This window comes from Lepus europaeus, chromosome X, assembly GCF_033115175.1.
Source record: "Lepus europaeus isolate LE1 chromosome X, mLepTim1.pri, whole genome shotgun sequence".
Lineage (NCBI taxonomy): Eukaryota > Metazoa > Chordata > Mammalia > Lagomorpha > Leporidae > Lepus > Lepus europaeus.
The window spans coordinates 96,395,214-96,401,454 of record NC_084850.1 but is presented as its reverse complement, the minus strand read 5'-3'; the positions used below and the strand labels follow the sequence as shown (position 1 = coordinate 96,401,454).

At 42.8% G+C, this 6,241-nt stretch overlaps 1 non-coding gene across 1 annotated transcript; it reads left to right on the top strand.

Moving 5' to 3' along the window:
* Window positions 1–4,315: 4,315 nt before the first annotated feature.
* LOC133753875 (U6 spliceosomal RNA) lies at window positions 4,316–4,423 on the top strand. Its single transcript, XR_009865114.1, has one exon. It is a non-coding gene; the product is annotated as a U6 spliceosomal RNA (small nuclear RNA).
* Window positions 4,424–6,241: the final 1,818 nt, after the last annotated feature.

The following is a 6,241-nucleotide window of genomic DNA, read 5'->3' as shown; positions in this document are numbered from 1 at the left end:
AAAAACAAAGACTTATTTATTTATTTGATAGGCAGAGTTTCCATGTGGGTCTCCCATGTGGGTGGCTGGGGCCCAAGAACTTGTGTCATGTTCTGCTGTTTTCCAGATGCATTAGCAGGGAGCTGGACTGGAAGTGGAGAGAGAGGAGCTTGAACTGGCAGTGAAAAGGATGCTGGCATCACAGGTGTCAGTTTAACCCACTGGGTCACAATGCTGGCCTCTGCATTTTCTTTATTTTAAAATATTTATTCATTTTTAAATTTTATTTGAAAGTGTGTGTGTGTGTGAGAGAGAGAGAGAGAGAGAGAGAGAGCGAGCTCCTTTACAGTGATTCATTCTCCAAATGCCAACAATAGCCATGACTGGTCCAGGCTGAAGCCAGAAGCCTGGAACTCAATCTGGGACCCCTATATGGGTGGCAGGGACCCAAATACTTGAGCCATCGCCTATTGCATCTCAAGGTGTACAATAGCAGGAAGATGGGCCAGAAGCAGAAGAGCTAGGACTGGAACCAGACACTCTGATATGGAAGTGGGTGTCCCAGGCAGCGACTTCACTGCTATGCCAGATGCCTGCCCCTGCACGTATTTGAAGTTCTATTGCTAGGTGTAGATACATTTAAGGTTTTTGCGTCTTTTTGGACAGCTGATCCAGCTCTCATTATGAAATAGCTTTGTTGATCTGTGGTGACATTACTTGTTCTATAGTCTAGCATATATTTCACTATTCTAGCTTTAATTTGATTATTGTTTTCATGGCATATATATATATATATATATTTCCAATCATGTACTTTTTAAAAAAGATTTATTTATTTATCTGAAAGTCAGAGCCACACAGAGAGAAAAGGAGAGACAGAGAGAGACAGAGGTCTTCCATCCGCTGGTTCACTCCCCAGTTGGACTCAATGGCCAGAGCTGCACCATCTGAAGCCAGGAGCCAGGAGCTTCCTCCAGGTCTCCCATGCTGGTGCAGGGGCCCAAGGACTTGGGCCATCTTGTACTGCTTTCTCAGGCCATAGCCGAGAGCTGGATAGGATGTGGAACAGCCTGGACTCGAACTGGCATCCATATGGGATGCGGGCACTGCAGGAGGTGGCCTTACCCAGTATATACCACAGTGCCTGCCCCCAATCATGTACTTTTAACATTTATTTTTTAATATTTGAAGGAAGTTTCCTTTAGACAGCATAGAGCTGGGTTTCACTTTTTTGGTCCACTCTACCATTCTCTTATTTCTAATTGAAATATTTAGGATATATAACGGTTGATATGGTTGTATTAAACCATTTTCGTCCATTCCATTTTTTTTCTGACATCTTTTGGGTTTTTATTATTTTATTTCATTATTGGCTTATTATTTATACTATTCTTTTCTATCAAAGGTTTATTTATTTTATTTGTTTGAAACACAGAGCAACAGAGACAGGGAGAGACTAAGAGAGATCTTCCATCTGCTGCTGGTTCACTCCCCAAATGGCCTGCAATGGCTGGAGCTGGGCCAGGCTGAAGCCAGGATCCTGGAACTCCATCCAGGTTTACCGTCTGGGTGGCAGTGGCCCAAGCACTCGTTCATTCTCCGCTGCTTTCCCAGGCACATTAGCAAGGATTTAAATGGGAAATGGAACAGCTGGCACATGAACCTGTGCTCTGATATAGGATGCTGGCATTGCAAGTGGTGGCTTAACCCACTGTGCCACAACACTGGCCCCTTTTCAATAAAGCTTTAGTGGTTACTCTGGGGTTTACAATATACATTTTTATAGTCCATTTATATTATATTATTCACGTGAAGTGTTAAGATCTCATGATAGCATAACCCCAAATATTCTCTCCATGTCATTATGGTATTATCATACATTTTATTTTTCCATTTGCTAGAAACACATTGGTCCTATGATTGCTTTAGCCAATTATCAGGGCAAATAAAAATAAGAGAAAAGAAATTACTATTTATTTTTATTTATTCCATTTTTTGGTATTTTTCACTCTTGTGTTTCTGAAGCACATTGTTCTGCCGGAACAAACTTTCTTTCCCATTTTTGTACTCAGTGCTGCTGACAGCCTTAGTTTTGTTTGTCTGAGGAAATATTTCTTCTTCATTTACTTTATTTTTTTAAATATTTTTTTTGACAGGCAGAGTGGACAGTGAGAGAGAGAGAGACAGAGAGAAAGGTCTTCCTTTTCCATTGGTTCACCCCTCAATGGCTGCTGCGGCTGGCATGCTGCAGCCAGCACATTGTGCTGATCGGAAGCCAGGAGCCAGGTGCTTCTCCTGGTCTCCCATGTGGGTGCAGGGCCCAAGCACCTGGGCCATCTTCCACTGCACTCCTGGGCCACAGCAGAGAGCTGGACTGGAAGAGGAGCAACCGGGACAGAATCCGGCACCCCAACCAGGACTAGAACCCCATGTGCCGGCGCCGCAAGGTGGAGGATTAGCCTAGTGAGCCGCGGCGCTGGCCCATTTACTTTATTTTAAATTATCCTCGTAGTAAAGTTCACTCTTCTTAGTATACAGTTCTATGATTTTTGACAACTACAAATAGATTCCTGACTGAACCAACACTACAACTAGCGTAAGTTAAAAACTATGTCACTCCAAATAATTTCCTTATGTTTCTCTTTTTAGTTAAATCTTTGGCCACTCATAATCACTCACTAGTTTTAAACAGTTTTGCCTTTTTCAAAATGTCATATACATAGAATCATAAAGTATGTGATCTTTTGATTTAGCTTCTCATTTAGCATGTTTTAGAAATTCATCCATTTTGTGTTGCACACCACATATCTAGTTCACGTATTTATTTAATAATTTATTTTAGGTATTTGTATTACTGACTAGTATTCCACTATAGGGATATATCAGGGTTCATTCATCACTTCAGGTTGTTTCCAGTTCTTAGCAGTTATGAATAAAACTATCAGTATTTGCCAGTGCGTGTTTGTATTTTCTTTCCTTGTGATGAATATCTAGAATCATGATTGTAGATTATATAGTAAGCATATGTTTAATTTTATTGTAAAGTGCAAAAATTCATACAAGTTACAGGTGGTCTGTATCCTTCTAGCACTGGGTAGTGCCAGTTTTTTCTTTTCTTTTTTATTTCTTTTTACCCATCCTAATAGCTCTGTAATGATATCATTATTATTGTGGTTTGAATATGCAGTGTTATGATTTTCATGTGCTTAATTGACACTCATGTCTTTCATAAAGAATTATCTGCTCAAATATTTATCTTGTTTTTAATAATTGACTTGTTTTTATGATTTGATCTTGAGAATTTTTTTTTTGACAGGCAGAGTGGACAGTGAGAGAGAGAGAGAGAAAGGTCTTCCTTTTTGCCGTTGGTTCACCCTCCAATGGCCGCTGCGGACGGTGCATCTCGCTGATCCGAAGCCAGGAGCCAGGTGCTTCTCCTGGTCTCCCATGGGGTACAGGGCCCAAGCACTTGGGCCATCCTCCACTGCCTTCCTGGGCCATAGCAGAGAGCTGGCCTGGAAGAGGGGCAACCGGGATAGAATCCGGCACCCCAACCGGGACTAGAACCCGGTGTGCCAGTGCTGCAAGGTGGAGGATTAGCCTGTTAAGCCACGGCGCCGGCCTTTAGAACTTTTTATATATTCTATATATATATATGTGCTTTTTCTTATATATTCTCTCAGCCTATAGCTTGCTTTTCATTCTTTTAACATTGCCTTTCATAGAACAAAGATTTTAAATTTTGTTGAACTGTGGATAGACATTTGACTCTGGTTAAGATGCTGCTTAATATGTCCACATTCTATATGGCACTGCCTGGGTTCAAGTCCTGGCCCCACTCTCTATTCCAGCTTCCTGCTAATGTGCACCTGGGGAGTCAGCAGATGATGGCTCAACTATTTGGGTCTCTGCCTTCTATGTAGGAGAGCTGACCTGAATTCTGGGTTCCTGGCTTAGCCTGGCCCTGGCTGTTGTAGGCATCTGGGAAGTGAGCCAGCAGATGGAAGATTCTCTCTCTCTCCCTTTCAAATGAAAATAAATAAAATATTGTTGAACTTCATCATTTTTATTTTATGTGTTGTGCTTTTCATGTCCTTAGAAATCTTTGCTTTACCTAAAGTCACAAAGGTATTCTTTTATGTTTCTTTCTAGAGTTCTATGTTATATTTAAAGTTGTGTATCATCCATTTTGATTTCTTTTGTAAATTGTGAGGTTTAGATCAATGCTTTTTTCTTTTTAAATTTGTTTGTTTGCAACCTAATTTTTCTAGCACCATCTCAAAAATCATTTCTCCATTGAATTGCCTTTGTACCTTTCTTAAAAATCAATTGATGAGTGCTCACTCTGGCAGCACAAATATGAAAACTTTGATGATATAGAGAAGATCAGCATGGCCCCTGCACAAGGAATGACATAAAAATTCATGAAAGATTCCAGAGTGTCAGGTGGGGATGCCAATGCCTTATTTTATCCATTTATGCTATCTACATGTGTTGAATTTTACACTGTGCCCCCTGAAAGCTGTATAAGCAATAAAGTTGTACAAGAAGTATATGTTAATCAAAAGTTTAAAAGATAAAAATAAATTGACTATATTCATGTAAGTCTATTTCTGGGTTCTCTATTCTTTTTCTTTGTTCTATGCTATTATCCCTTCATCAATACTGCACCATTTTGATTGTCACACATTTTAATAAATCTTTTAAAATATTTATGTATTTTTTTTGACAGGCAGAGTGGACAGTGAGAGAGAGAGACAGTGAGAAAGGTCTTCCTTTGCCGTTGGTTCACCCTCCAATGGCTGGCGCGGCCGGCGCGCTGCGGCCGGCACACCATGCTGATCCGATGGCAGGAGCCAGGTGCTTCTCCTGGTCTCCCATGGGGTGCAGGGCCCAAGCACTTGGGCCATCCTCCACTGCACTCCCTGGCCACAGCAGAGAGCTGGCCTGGAAGAGGGGCAACCGGGACAGGATCGGTGCCCCGACCGGGACTAGAACCCGGTGTGCCGGCGCCGCAAGGCGGAGGATTAGCCTAGTGAGCTGCGGCACCGGCCAATATTTATGTATTTTTTAAAAGATTTATTTATTTGTTTGAGAGGCAGAATTATAGAGGGTGGAGGAGGAGAGACACAGAGAGAGAAATCCTCCATCCCACTGGTTCACTCCCCAAATGGCCACAATGGCTAGGGTTGGGCCAGACAGAAGCCAGGAGCCAGGAGCTTCTTCCAGGTCTCTCAAAAGGATTGCAGATACCCAAGCTCTTGGGTCATCTTCTGCTGTTTTCCCAGGCACATTCGCAGGAAGCTGGATCAGAAGTGGAGCAGCCGGGACTTGATCTGGTGCTTGTTTGGGATGCTGACATCACAAGCAGTGGGCTAACTCACTGTCACATAATGCTAACCCCAAGTCTTAATCCTTTACATCTTACTCTTCTCTGTTACTCTATTATTCATGTTACAATTTATATATATTTTTAAAAGATTTATTTATTTGAAAGAGTTACAGAGAGGCAGAGGCAGGGGCAGAGAGAGAGAGAGAGAGAGAGAGAGATCATCCATCTACTGGTTCACTCCCCAAAAGGCCACAACAGCTGGAGCTGGGCAGGCCAATGCCAGGAGTTTCATCTTGGTCTCCCTCGTGGGTACAGGTGCCCAAGCACTTGGGTCATTTTCCACTACTTTCCTAGGTGCATTAGTATGGGGCTGGATCAGAAGTGAATCAGCTGGGACTTGAACTGTGCCTACATGGGATGCTATACTGCAGGCTGAAGCTTAAACCTCCTGGGCCACAGCACCGGCCCACAATAGTATGAGTTTTTTTTTTTTTTTAAGATTTATTTATTTATTTTAAAATTTATTTATTTATTTTTATTTATTATTTATTTATTTTATAGGTAGAGTTAGAGAGAGAGAGAGAAAGAGAGAGGGAGGGATAGAAAGAAGTATCTGGCCGGTGCCGCGGTTTAATAGGCTAATCCTCCGCCTGTGGCACCAGCACCCAGGGTTCTAGTCCTGGTTGGGGCGCCAGATTCTGTCCTGGTTGCTCCTCTTCCAGGCCAGCTCTCTGCTGTGGCCCGGGAGTGCAGTGGAGGATGGCCCAAGTGCTTGGGCCCTGTACCCCATGGGAGACCAGGAGAAGCACCTGGCTCCTGCCTTCGGATCGGCGCGGTGCGCCGGCTGCAGCGTGCCGGCTGCAGCAGCCATTGGGGGGTAAACCAACAGAAAAGGAAGATCTTTCTCTCTGTCTCTCTCTCTCTCACTGT